At 37.6% G+C, this 14829-nt stretch overlaps 1 protein-coding gene and 1 long non-coding RNA gene across 5 annotated transcripts in view; one reads left to right on the top strand and one right to left on the bottom strand.

Moving 5' to 3' along the window:
• The window catches only part of CLMP (CXADR like membrane protein), a 124056-nt gene that overhangs the window by 29311 nt on the left and 79916 nt on the right, over positions 1–14829 (top strand). The gene's annotated exons all lie outside the window — the stretch shown is intronic.
• Positions 1–14829, bottom strand: part of LOC127554406 (uncharacterized) — a 112481-nt gene that overhangs the window by 50027 nt on the left and 47625 nt on the right. The window contains exon 1 of one of the 3 annotated variants that reach the window (XR_007951977.1): positions 524–6929. The exons of the other annotated variants lie outside the window; for them this stretch is intronic. This is a non-coding gene — a long non-coding RNA (uncharacterized LOC127554406). Of the gene's footprint in view, positions 1–523; positions 6930–14829 lie in introns of those variants that run through there. 3 annotated transcript variants of the gene reach the window in all.

The raw sequence follows: 14829 nt of genomic DNA, 5'->3' as shown, positions 1-14829 counted from the left end.
TTCCTTTAGTTTTCTCCTTTCCCAGTTAAACAACCATGGCAATACAATGGAAAACTGGCTTGTATGGAAAAAAGCATGGGAATCCAACAGACCCAGTATTAAACTTTTCCCCCGGCTCTCACTAGCTACATGATCCTGGACAAGGAATAATTCTCAGTCAGCTTTTTGATCTGTAAAATGAAGATAATGATAACTACAGTTCCTCCCTCATCTGAGGATGGTGGTTATAGGAATCAAATGAGATAATGCATGTAATGTATTTTGTCCTAAAAGTCTTAGTGTTATTTTCAGTCTTAACAGCTTAAAATTGTAAGTCTTTTGAGATAACTTGTATAAATAATTATTCATATTAATGCTAATAATGAGGCAATTCGGTGGGATGAATAATCAAGAAGACTTCAGTCTAAGTCCTATTTGCCAAAAATCAGTTCTGTAGCCATGGACAGGTAGGGTGACATAGTGCACAGAGCTTCAGCCCTAGAGTCAGGAAGATCTGAATTCAAATGCAGCCTCAGACACTTACTTCGCTGTGTGACTCTGGGAAAGGCACTCAGTGTCTTCACCTGTAAAATAATCCGGAGAAGGAAATAGCAAACCACTCAAATATCTTTGCTAAGAAAACCCCAGAGGGGCTCACAAATATAATTGAATGACAAATCACAGACTAGTCACTCAATTTCTCATTATCCTTTGTAAGCCATCTAGCATTTATTAGCACCACTGCATGTCAAGGACTGTATTTTGAAATAAAAAAGAACCCCCCAAAACACCCAAAAAAACCAGTCCCTGGAGGGAGACAACATGCAAATGAGCTATGTACATAGGGGAGATTAAAGGTAATCTAAAGATGGAAGGTACCAAGGTAAAGAAGGACTATTTAAAACTGAGTTACAGAGAGTTTTTGATCCAGACCAGTGTGGGTGTATGTGTCTGTGTCTGTATGTGGCCCCGGATTTGGGTCCCAGCTCTCCCAATTTCCTGGCTGTGTAAATTGGTAAAATCACTCACTTCCCTTTGTTGATTTCTTTATCTGCAAAATAAGACTAATTACATGTTAAATACCTATTTCACTGAGCTATTAAAAGAAGAAAGGAAACACTGGGGCAGCACATATAAGTAAAAGCATTATATAAATATACAGCAGTAAAGATTTAGGTTAAATACAGAGAAACTGAATATACCAAGTGGACAACATTTTCTTAATTTTTAATCTTTTATTTTTAAAATAATTATTTAAAACTTGTTATTTTTTTTTAATTTTGAGATCCAAATTTTCTCCTTTCTGGCTTCTCCTCCTCACTCTTTGAGAAGGCAATTTTATATAGATTATAAGTGTGCAATCAATAGTTGCAAGAAATTTTAAAAGACTAGACTATGTAATCAAGAGAGGTTTTGGAATTTCCTTTTCTGGAGACTTTTGAGAAATGAACAGATACTGTTTTTCTAATGAGGGCAAAGGGCTTTCTTGGCTAGAGGCAGGATCAGTTTAAAGAATCTGAGATTTGTAATCAGAGGACCTAGACTAGAATCCTAGCTCTGTCACTTCCTATCTATAACTATAATCTATAATCTTCAAAGCTCAGTTTCTTCATCTATAAAAGGAGGAGTAGATGACTTCTGTCATACTTTCCATACTATGATTCTCTGAGCCCTCCTTCCCTCATGCTCTGGGAGTCTGGGAAGGGCAGTCCTGCTCTGTCGGAAGCACTTCATTTTCCTACACAGCACGGTAGATTTTTATCATGCTGGGCACGAAGCATTAGCATATTCCATCCCGATGATGTTTTTCACACTGTTATAAATAGTCAAGGGGAAATGTCTAATGTCTATTTTATATGGGCTGTAAGTACCCAGAAAAAAATCAGGCATGGGAGGCAGGGTCTCCTGAGATAAACCAGTCAATGCTGGCTAATGAGTCTTAGATGTTAATGCTTTCTAGCTTTGGTTAATGAGTCAAAAGAGGGAAAAGAAATGGGAAGCAATAGGAAAAGAGAATCCAGCAAGATGAGATCACCTGTTCAACCAGGCTAGAGAATACAACGATCCAAGTCACTTCTAAGTTCACTTCAATTCAATAAGTATTTATTAATTAGTAGAAATGGGCATCTAGATTGCACAGTGGATATGAAGTGGAAAAGCACATAATCCTAAATCTTTGTAGTTAGAAGTTTATACTAGTTCTTTTTAACAACCCAAATGTACTGTCCTGAGAGTCTTGAGATCTTGACAACCTGATAAGCTTAAAGAAATGCTGCTTGCTGTTGCCTGAGAATGACCCCCTTAGAGTGATAACTTTTTGCCTCCTGTTTAGAATAGAAATTCCTTTATTATGACAAATGTATCAAGAAACATTTTGATGTGTCTCTCTTCTTTCTATAAATATATGGCCCTGAGGCCACTCATTACTGACCCCTCCAGTGTTGGTGTTGGGGTTCAGTCACTAGCTAGCAATAAACGCTCTTAAAACTTCATTATTTTGGCTGCCCTGTTTTTCTCTCGCCTGGGCACTTCAGATAGAGGGCAGGACCTGGAATCAGGAAGACTCATCTTCCTAAATTCAAATTCTGCCTCCAGTATTTTCTAGCTGTGCAAATATGATTGGGAGCAGGGGGGGGGGGAGAAAGAAAGAAAAGAAATATATGTTTACATATAGCACTGATATAATGGAGACAAAAATAAGTGTGGAAGAGAAGTCTATAGAAAGGATGATGCAAAATTAAAAGAATGAGAAACAATTTTCACTTGGTGGAGTCTGGGAAGGCTTCAGGTAGGAGGTGACACCTAAATTGAATCTTAAAATGAGAAATGAGAATGGGAAAGGAAAATCAGATTGTGGAAGGCCTGGAATGCCAGGATCAGAAAGATATACTTTATTTGGTGGACTGTGAACCTGTGAAATATTTTGAGGCAAATAGATACCGTAAGATGAGGAATAACATGAGCAGAACAGTTCATTAGACAAATGACATGGTCAAAGGTGTGAAAGAGAGAATGAATAGATTTCCCTCCCTCCTTGGAAAAGGAATGCTTCCACATCTGCTACAAGGCAAATGCTCCTTCAGAAACTTAATTTTTTTTTATATTGAAAGAGCCAAATAATTATGTTTTTATCTGAAGAATACTTCAGACCCAAAGCAATGACCTAAGTTCAGAGAAGTTATGCTGAAATATGCTGGTGATAGAGAAGTAATAGATTCAGGATGTAAAATGACACAGGGTGTCCCAAAAGTCTCAGTGCTGTTTTAAGCTTCATAATTGCACTGAGACTTTTGGGACATCTGGTATTTTTCCAGGCAGTCCTGGAATTTTTTTTTTTAAAGAATAGGTCAGCCAATTCTTCTTGAGTCTGCATTGCTGCATAGAGATGGAGGGCTCGGAGGGAGGGAGAAGTAGTCAATCTCTCAGGAGTCTTTCTAGTCTCATATGTCTCAGATTCTATAAACTTTAACCATTCCTTGGATCCAGTCAATATGGAGGGAAGGTATCCTCATGCAGAGCAATAGGCCTCCAGTTCAGAAGCATCCTCCTCTGGAGCTCTCCTTGTTCTTGGCTACTTCCCTCTGAAAGTATCACTTTCTTCATCTGAAAATGAAGAAGTTGGACTAGATAATTTCAAAGATCCTTTCTGTGATCCTGGCCGTCTATCCCAGATAGCAGCTGTGGGATACAAAGGCTTCCAACTTCCATTACTAAATTCAGTCGCCCAAATTGGCAACTCTAACTCTGTATTTATTACATTATCAAATACATCTTTATCCAACCAAAGCTGAAAAGCTACAGATTGAATTTCCACCCAGAGGAGGGGGAGCAATAACAAACAATTGTGCAATATAGGGATTCTTTCTCCCTGCCCCTAAACTTTTGAAATCTTAATATCCCATCATCTTATTTCACAACCAACACAATCCAAACACATCTTTCTCCTCAAAGTGTCAGGAAATGGCAAGTGAGAGGATCTAATATTTTTCTTTTCCATATTTAGCATAAACAGCTCAAGGAGACCTGTTGTTGGCCCCACGTGTGAAATATAATACTTTGAGAGATATTTTCATAATGTCCAGATGTAAAAAGGGATCACATTTAGGACAGAATGTGGTGTAGTCCAGATGGTCCTTTCTCTGCTCACGTCTCCTTGATTAGTCATCTTGTTTCCTAGATTGAGAAAGATGGAGAGAATTGCAGCTTTTGAGTTCAATATGTCAGAGCTGGAAAGGGGTTACCAGAAATCACCAATGCAATATACCATTTATACATATAGAAAGCAAGGTCCAGCAAAGCAGATTCATCTGCTCCAGAGACAATAAGGATTTTTCAATCTATTTTATTTTTCCCACCAGAAACAGATACTGAATAGGGCTATGATATTAAGATATATATAGTCCCCAATTAGGACTGAATATTGAAATACATAAATATATGTATGGTAATAGTCTATATATATGATGATGGGACAGAAATCTATATTATGTAAAAAGGCACAGACAGATCTACATGTAAATATTTACATTTCAATTCAATATTTATTAAGTGCCTATTAAGAGCTTGACACTATGCCAAGCACTAGGAATACAAAAAAAAAAAAAAAGGCAAATATATTCCTCCACTCCAAGGAACTTATATTTTAATGGGAAACAGCAACATGCTAACAAATATATATCAATAAAACTATACATGGAGGTGATATGGTGGGTGAAAAGCTGGGCCTGAAGTCAGATAGATTTATCTTTCTAAGCTCAAATCTAACCTCAGACATTCAATAGTTAGGTGACCATACACAAGCCACTTAACCCTGTTTGCCTCATTTGTAAAAATAATATGGCAAACCACTTCAATATGTTTGCCAAGAAAACCCCAAAGAGTTTAACGTGACTAAAAATGACAAACCAATAAATCATACAGGACAAATAGGAAATAATTAACAGAAGGAAGACAATGGAATTAAGAGGGGCTGGGGAACTCTTCCTATAGGACTTGGGATTTTTAACTGTGACAAAAATAGCCAGGAAGATCAGTAATTGGAATAGAGAAGGACTGTCACCTGTGAACGTATGTGTACACACAAGTATATGAGGCCTTTGGACCTGCAAGTTACTGACTTTTTTGTCTTTTATCACCTTCCCCATCAAAATCACAGCTCAACTTATTTCTATCAATATTAAGCATCTATTATGGTCACAGAATCATAGATCTGGAGCTGAAAGAGATCTCAGAGGCCATTGAATCTAAGATCCTTATTTTATAGGTGAGGAAATTGAGGTATAGAAAAGGTAAATGATTTTGACCCCAGAATCACATGGGTGTTAAGCAAAAGAAACTAGATCTGAATCCAGGTCTTCATATTCTAAAATCAGTGCTCTTTCCTCTATACCATATTTTCATGACTTAGAGGCCAATAAAACACAGGTGAAAAAACAACCCAGTCCCTGTCCTCAAAGAATTTAAAATCTAGTCAAGGGGATGAAACACATACAAATACCTTTAATCAAAAATAGAAAATTAAATTAGGAAATTAAAAGTTTTCAATTAGAGATTTAGAACATGATTGAATGTATATGAAACATCAAATAATTTAACAAGAGAGATTCAAGGAGGGAGACTCAAGAAGATTCAAGGAGTGTGTGTATTGGTAAACATTTAATAATTGACTTTCCAAAAATAAATAAATAAATGGATGGATGGAGGGAAGAATGAGTGGATGGATGGATGGATGAATAAATGAATGAATGAATGAATAAAGATAGATAGTTAAATAAATCAGTGAATGAATGAATGAATGAATAGATAAATAAATAAAAGGATACACAAAAAGACAGCTGGGTGGCACAGTGGATGGAGTGCTGGGCCTAAAATCAGAAAGACTATTCTTCCTGATTTCAAATCTAGCCTCAAACACTTACCAAATGAGCTAGAGAAAGAAATGGCAAACAACTTTATTATTTCTGTCAAGAAAAACTCCAAGTGGAATTCGTGTCAGAAACAACAAAATAAAAATGCACAAAATAGTTTTAAGTTTAATTTGCATTAAATTAAGACAACTCTGAGATACCAGTACACACCTGTCAGATTGGCTAAGATGACAGGAAAAAATAATGATGAATGTTGGAGGAGATGCGGGAAAACTGGGACACTAATGCATTGTTGGTGGAGTTGTGAACGAATCCAACCATTCTGGAGAGCAATCTGGAATTATGCCCAAAAAGTTATCAAATTGTGCATACCCTTTGACTCAGCAGTGTTTCTATTGGGCTTATATCCCAAAGAAATACTAAAGAAGGGAAAGGACCTGTATGTGCCAAAATGTTTGTAGCAGCCCTATTTGTAGTGGCTAGAAACTGGAAAATGAATGGATGCCCATCAATTGGAGAATGGCTGGGTAAATTGTGGTATATGAATGTTATGGAATATTATTGTTCTGTAAGAAATGACCAGCAGGATGAATACAGAGAGGACTGGCGAGACTTACATGAACTGATGCTAAGTGAAATGAGCAGAACTAGGAGATCATTATACACTTCAACAATGATATTGTATGAGGACATATTTTGATGGAAGTGGATTTCTTTGACAAAGAGACCTGAGTTTCAATTGATAAATGACGGACAAAAGCAGCTACACCCAAAGAAAGAACACTGGGAAACGAATGTGAACTATCTACATTTTTGTTTTTCTTCCCGGGTTATTTACACCTTCTGAATCCAATTCTCCCTGTGCAACAAGAGAACTGTTCGGTTCTGCAAACATATATTGTATCTAGGATACTGCAACATATCCAACATATATAGGACTGCTTGCCATCTAGGGGAGGGGGTAGAGGGAGGGAGGGGAAAAATTGGAACAGAAATGAGTGCAAGGGATAATGTTGTAAAAAAATTACCCTGGCATGGATTCTGTCAATATAAAGTAATTATTAAATAAAAATTTAAAATAGAAAAAAAAGTTTAATTTGCATTTTTAATATTTTCTTCAACACTTTCTTAAGTCTAGAAATCAATAAAACAATAAATTATTTTTATCCTTTGCTGATTTCTGAGATGTAAATAAATACTCACACTGAAAATTTAACAAACTATAGGGAGGAGTCAACTAAACCACTAAAGGGAGGGGTCACTTCTGTCTGGAGATGCTGGCAGCTCAACTGTGCCTTGAAGGAATAAAAGGTGGAGACATGAAAAGACAATGTATTTTAGGCACGAGGAATGAAATGGAAGTTCATCTAATCACTTCATTTTACTGGAAACTGAGGACCAGAAAAATCAGATAGCTGGCCCAAATATAATGAAGTGTGGAGAAATTAGCATTGTCAATCTCCTTTTAAGCAGGAACATCTTTTATCTCTTTTCATATCCCCAATACGTGCATAGTGCCTGACACTTTGTAAGAGCTTAATAAATGTTGATTGATTGATTGATTCAAGCCTAATGAAAAAGAGTATGGAGAGCCAACACCTAAAGAAGTCCTTCCTGCTCCTCTCCCACATTAGAGCTGCCTTCCTTGAGGATGCATAATGAGGAACTCCCACTACTAGTGTTTGGAGACTGGCTCTCATCATTGAGCACCGAGTCAGTTAGTCCTTGGAGAGGCTAGGGACAGCACCCTATTACAGCAGAGCAACACTTTTGTTGGGGCTTATGTTCCCAGTGGTTTTTCTCCTTATGTTGAATAGTAAGATTTCTTTGTGTTATCACAGTAAAGGAAATACGACAGTTGAATCATGGACGCAAGAAGGCAGTGCTTGCTGCCAGGGATCCCAATGAGGACATCAGCCTCTTTTTAAAGCTGCCTGTTAGCAAAAGATACAAGCATGGAGGACCCAGGCCTCTGAGCTAATGCTCCTAAACTACCCCATAAACAGAGTATATTGATAGGAGATTGCAGCAAGAGAACCAGGTAAGATTTGTTGTAGCAAAGCAGCCCTGCTCTAAAGAATATTAATTATCTGGATGTTTTTTCCAGATTGCCTAATGTTTTTGTTGCTCGGTATTATATATTTCATTTATAGTTTAAATGTCAATATTGATTTGATTCAGTTCTGCTGCCAATAGGTCCCACCTGCCTCTCTTGCTCTCCTGACTAATCGATAATATACGTCTGTGCCATACAAAGTACAGCTTATTCTGTCTTCTCCCTAATTTCATAATGTGGCTACACAACAGCCTCAGAGCTGGAGAAAAGGTCGAATCTTTTTGTAGTAGAAAAGAACTGGAAACCAAAGGGATGTTCAGTTGGTTGGTGGTTGTCCTTTGTTCTTGAAAAGGAACAAAATGACATCACTATGTTAAAGTCGAATTACAGTATGTCCTTCAACTGGGGCATGACAGAACAAATTATAGTATGTGGATGTAATGGAATGCTATTTTGTCACAATGATGAAATGGACAGTTTCAGTGAAACCTGGTAAGACTTGCATAAACTGATGAGTAAAGTAAGCAGAACCAGGAGAATAATTTATTCAAAAACAATACTATTAGAGAAAAAAATTATGAAAGACTTAAGAACTCTGAACAATGTAATGAACAACCATGATTTTAGAGGAATGATGAGACATGCTACCCACTCCCTGCCAGAAAGGTGACAGACTCAGGATATCAGCGTACAGAGTGACATAGATTGTTTGAATATGGTCGATACAGAAATTTGCTTTGACTTGACTAGGCATATTTGTATACAAGGTCTTTGTTTTTCTTTTTTCCTCCAATGGTAAGGTAGTTGGAAGAAGAAAAAAAATCAATTTTTTGTTCTTTGAAAAAAATAAAATGTAATTTTAAAAAAAAGCAGTCAATAAGCATTTAATTATACATCTACTATATAAGAGATAGCTGGATGGCTCAGTGGATGGGAGCCAGGCCAGGAATCAGACATCTATCTACTAGCTCTGTGTCTCTGGACAAGTCACTTAACCCTGGTTGCCTTAATCCACTGGAGAAGGAAATGGCAAACCACTCCAGAATCTTCACCACAAAAACCCCATGGACATTACATTCTAGGGAGTTTTAGACATGACCAAATAACCAAAAAACAAGTGTGGACACTGTGCTAAATTCTAGGAATACAAAGACAAAAAAAAAGACCCTGTTTTCAAGGAGCTCACAGTCTAATGAAAATTGGTGTCCTCATTAGGACTACTGGAAACAAATGCTGGCTTCCTAAATTGACCTGTCCTGTGGTAAACAAAGGCTGTCCTACTTCACAACTTCTGAGATCATTCCCCCATCTTTCTCCCCTACCTCCAATCCTGCCCCCAAACACAAAATAAATTAGTAAGAAGCCTGACCCCTGGGTTTCAGGGGCCTTCCTCCTAGATGCTGAAGCAGTTTTTTAGACGCTCTTCATGTTGAGATAGCAGTTTGTCTCTTTTTCTGAATTTGGCTAGTATTCTTTCCCCACTTCATGCAGCCACCCCCAACTGGTAGTCCACTGCTGGCCTGATTACATGCATAAAAGTACTGCATAATTTAAAAGAATTAATGCCTTTCCTCAAAGCATTCCTCAAAATATTTGACTTATAAGTAGCAAGGAATCTGGGAGAATAGAGACCAATCACTATATTCCAGTAGCCATCCCCCATGAAGAGTTTACTGAAGCAGTTAGTAATCCAGACCACCCAAGACAGAAAAGTTATTCAAACCACTATAGGCCATGGGAGATATTAAGAAAGCAGCCCCACAGTCATGTTATGCATGGTTTGTATAATGTCTGAGGTCAGCACTTAGCTCATCAAGCCATGCAATTTTAAGCAAATCCCAACCCTATTTTCCTTTCCCTAACACCAGCCTAACATGGAGTTATTTTTCAAAGGCAAAGGAAAATGGATTCTTCTCTACCTAGAAATCAAGAAGGCATAAGAAGATACAGAGGAAATGCTGGACTTAACCAATTTAAGGTAATTTAGATTACAGGGCTTCTTAAATTTTCATCTGAGAAATTTTTTGGTGACCCTGGGTATATAGGTATATAAGATGGGGGATACAAATTAAATATTTACTGATAAGAAATCATAATTTCATGATCCCCACATTCAATTATAAGACCCCATGTGTGGTTGCAAACCACAATTTAAGAAGCTGGAATTTGAAGAATACTCCTAAAGACACATTCCTCAATACCTCATATTAAGCTAGCTAAGTAGTAAATGGAGTCAAGACTATCTCAGATCCTGCCTCAGATACTTACTAGCTGTGTGACCCTAGTGAGCATGTTGGTGACATAATCTGTACTGAGTCCAATCCTTGTCCAATGTAAAGGGAATTCTGTCTGGGAAAGGGTCAGCTTGAAGAGTGTATTCTAAGAACTGACACCAGGGAAAGGTGATGAGAGTCGACAATCATGCCCAGGACATAAGACCAAGTTCAGAGTCCCAGCGGGAAAAATACAAGGAACTAAAAACCATGATCAGTTGAAATGTCAAATAGAAAAATGTCACTTGAACTCGATAATATTGGACAATTTGGCAGAATAGTTTACCTGCCATTCAAAACACTCAATGATGTTTTTAATGCAAAAATATCACCCCATTCACTAATCCCGGTACATTCTATTCAACCGTGTTGTTCATCTTCAGTTCTCAAAGAGGAACAATGACATCAGAAGAGTAACATTTTGACTTTCAAGTGAATTGTGTAAGGCAGGGTTGTGCAAAGTCTTCTGAGTCCAATAGCAAGACATAGGTCAGGATGAATGGATGGCCCTTGCCTATTCAAAAAGGCCTGTAATGAGTGCTATGGGAGATTGGAAGAGGATTGTAGTAGAAGGAAGGGACACATTTCTGTGCTTGTAGTCAATTATTGGCCAATGGAAGAGATCAAGTGAACACAAGAAAAAAAAAAGACATAAAACATACCCCTCAAAAGACATATAGAACTGAAAATGATGGCCCATTGAATAATTCGTTCACTTATTCAGCAAGTTATCTATTAAGTACTTCACCTATACAAGGCACAGTGTATATAAGTTGAGTACAACACTGACTGAGAGTCTACTTCTTTGCCCAATCAGGGAAGGAAATTAATGTAGGAAGAAGAAAGACTGTTGATACATTTTCAACAATTTTTTAGGAAAAACAGACTATCAATCTTCTCTTGCTTCCCTTAGTAATTTATTATCTTTATCTATTTATAGAATAAGCTTATTGTTTACTAAACTGGTTAGTCTGTCAGTTACTCTTTGCTGAATTTCATGGAGCTGAGCTAGATGCTATCAGATGGCAAGCCCCTATTGAGGAGAGTAGTCAAGCACTCTTTTACCTCCAAACCATTCCCTGTCCCTGAACGAATCAACTTAAGTCTAAAAAAAAAAATGGCAGCCCTGTTTGTAGTGGCTAGAAGCTGGAAAATGAAAGGATGCCCATCAATTGGAGAATGGTTGAGTAAATTGTGGTATATGAATGTTATGGAATATTATTGTTCTGTAAGGAACGACCAGCAGGATGAATACAGGGAGGACTGGCGAGACTTACATGAACTGATGCTGAGTGAAATGAGCAGAACCAGGAGATCATTATATACCTCAACAATGATACTGTTTGAGGATGTATTCTGATGGAAGTGGATCTCTTCGATAAAGAGAGTCTTAATTGATCAAAGATGGACAGAAGCAGCTACACCCAGAGAAAGAACACTGGGAAATGAATATAAACTGCTTGCTTGCATTCTTGTTTTTCTTCCCGGGTTATTTATACCTTCTGAATTCAATTCTCCCTCTGCAACAAGAAAACTGTTCAGTTCTGCACACATATATTATATCTAGGATATACTGCAACCCATTCAACATGTAAAGGACTCTTGCCATCTGGGGGAAGGGGTGGAAGGAGGGAGGGGAAAAATCGGAACAGAAGTGAATGCAAGGGATAATGCTGTAAAAAATTACCCTGGCATGCGTCCTATCAATAAAAAGTTATTTAAAATTTTTTTTAAAAAAAGTCTAAAACCCAAATCTCAGCTGTCCCTTAGAAGCAGTTATTATGGGAAACTTTTCCAGACTTCTGGGATCTCAGGGCCCTTGCAACTTTGTATTGCCCTTGTATTAGCCATACTTGGACAAGCCAAGTATGGCTAATAGACTTGGTCCGTATGCCTGACACTCTCCACTAGGGCTGATAGCAAGGTCCCTGGTCTTGCAGTCCAAACATGGGCTGCTCTGCATTTGTTTAAAGAAAGCCAACTTAAATGCAAGTTTTGTCAAGCTCCTTCTTCTGGCAATCCTGCAGCTTCCACCTGATGACCATTTATGGTCAAAGGCTCTGAAGAAGGGTGGTAGCCACAGTGGGAGGATGGGGAATTGTGAGGGGAAGGGAGCATTTAACCGCAGGGAGCTTCCCACACCCCCACAGACCTGAACTGTGGAAAGTCTGGGCTCAGCAGCCCTGCTCACAGCACAGCCCTACCCACCAGGATCAGTCAAGAGGCTGATCTCTCTTCCACTGATGACACAGAAGGAGCAAGAGGTGACAGGATGTGCCCTTGGGGAGTAACTAAAGTGGTGAAGAAGATGTCACCTTCTTAGGAACAAGGGCAGTGAGAATCAGGAGTCCACAGAGATAAGCACAGATCTGCTGAAGGGAGAGGTTATTGAGAGGGACAGAAGGGGAGCAGCAAAAGGTTAATTTGGGACAATGGCATGGAGTTGGTTTTTTGTTTGTTTATTTGTCTTTTTGGGTTTTTTTTTTAAACAGAGTTTTTGAGGGAGGAAAGAAGTAAGCATTCTGGTAAGGCATGCCTAATCCTTCGAAAGTTATTCAGTTTAGCACTCATTCAGCAAATATTAATTAAGTAAATAAGAGAAAAAATTAAGTAAATAAATTTTAAAATAAGTAAATAAGGAAATTTTTAAAATTAAGTAAATACAAGAGACTGGAGATTTCCCCTGAAGTCATGAAGGCTTAGATTTAAGCTTAATTTACATACATACTATTGACTGTGTGTGGCTTAAACTCTTAGTGCTCCAGGTAACTCTCTTCTAAATTACACAAGTTATCTATCTACAGTGGTAGAGAGGACTTCCACACCAGAACTTCTCTATGTTATCAAAATCACAGGTCTCAATTTTTGTTGTCGTCATTAGAGTACTGTCCTAGGGAAAGATGAGGGAATTGATCCTAGACCTGTAATTTCATTAATACAGAGAACTTTTATGGACAGTTTATGGAGAATATATGAGAAAACTATGAATGCAAGTCATTTTTAGCCTAAAAGAGTTGCTTAGACTCTGAATAATTTGGTCGGAGTCACACAGCCAGTATATGTCCAAGATAAGACTTTAAACCTGACTTTCTATCCATAACAGTCTGGCTCTGAGATGAATAGAATAATTAAATAAGACTTTGTCCTTGCCCTCCCAGAATTGGCATTCTGGTAGGCTGATGGGATTTACACAGTTCTGTCTTAGAAGAAAACAGCTCAGTCCCATTTACATGAGTGTTTCTCATAAAACCTGCTCATCTATATCACTCTCTGTCAATAATCCAAGGTTCTAGCATCCCCACTGCAATGGTTTAAAATTAAAACTATGATTTCTTTGACTTGCTCAATAGTATGGGAATTTTTTTTTTTTTACTTTATTATAAGGTTAGATCCGCCAAAAGGCAACTAGATAGTACAGTGGGTACAGAATTAGGTTTGCAGTCAGGAAGATTCATCTTCATGAATTCAAATCTCAGACACTTCCTAGTTGTGTGACTAAGCAAATCACTTAACTGTTTGCCTCAACTGCTTCATCTGTAAATGAGCTTGAGTAGGAAATGACAAAAAAAAAAAAGATGGCCAAAAAAACCCATGTGGGATCATGAGGGGTCAAATATGACTAAAATAACTGAACAAGATAGTTCAGTTAATCATATTTAAAATTATCCTTATGAAATAGTCATAGCCCCCTTTTATATAGCAAAATCTTAAATATTCAATTAAGCAATTTATTTTAAGTGACTTATTTTATAATATTTTAAAATTTAAGGCAAAGATCAGAGTTGACCTGAGGAGCACTTGCCCTCTTCTCTGCCTTTTTCACTCCTCAAATCCATCTTACCTTATTAGGAACACTCTTTAGGCCCCCTGAATAAATAAAGAATAGCTGGCCTTCACTACTCTGTTCCCCCTCTTCCATACCTCTGTTTTTTGGAGCATGCTGCCCCACACAGCAAATCAGAGTAGAAGTTTAAATCCAAATCTCCTTACTCAGAATCAATATCTCAGAACTGTAGAACATAAGTGTTAAACACACAGCCCACTGCACTCCCAAGTAGGGCTTGACCTATATTAAAAAGAGGTTCCTATCTAATTTTAAGTGTTAATGTATTAATTTTAAAAAAGAATATACAAATATAAGTAAAATACAAACCTATAAAAATATAAAGTAAGGTTTTCCAAGGGAATCCTTGGAACAGGACGGAGACTCTGACATGGTTTAATAGAACTGGATTCTATTCCGAGTTTGATTCCACTGCTCCAGAACTTCAATGACTAGTCCAAGGGTTCTCAATCAGTCTGATGAAACCTAAGACCCTTTGTCAGAATAATTGAAGGATATGCTAAATTTCACTTAGAAATTAATGACAATTAAAATGTATTTTAAAATCCAAGTTCTTAGGACCTTCATCTCTTCTCTATACTTACCCCAAATCTGTTAGATGGTCCATGATATCCAGATTAAGAACCCCTTAACATGTAAAGAACTTTACAAAATATGCAAGAGTACAGGTTGCAAGCTGTTATTATTAATAAAGATAAACACAAATTGCTAGTGTCTGATGATAGTTAAAGAGCAAACTGCTTTTCCTTCCCTATACACTATCCAGTTTCTCTCTCTTAACACTAAGGAAATCCAATTCTGCTTCCTCTG

The sequence above is a fragment of the Antechinus flavipes genome, chromosome 3 (genome assembly GCF_016432865.1).
Source record: "Antechinus flavipes isolate AdamAnt ecotype Samford, QLD, Australia chromosome 3, AdamAnt_v2, whole genome shotgun sequence".
Taxonomy (NCBI): domain Eukaryota; kingdom Metazoa; phylum Chordata; class Mammalia; order Dasyuromorphia; family Dasyuridae; genus Antechinus; species Antechinus flavipes.
Note: the sequence above shows the minus strand (reverse complement) of the source record. Positions and strands in the feature narration are given on the sequence as shown.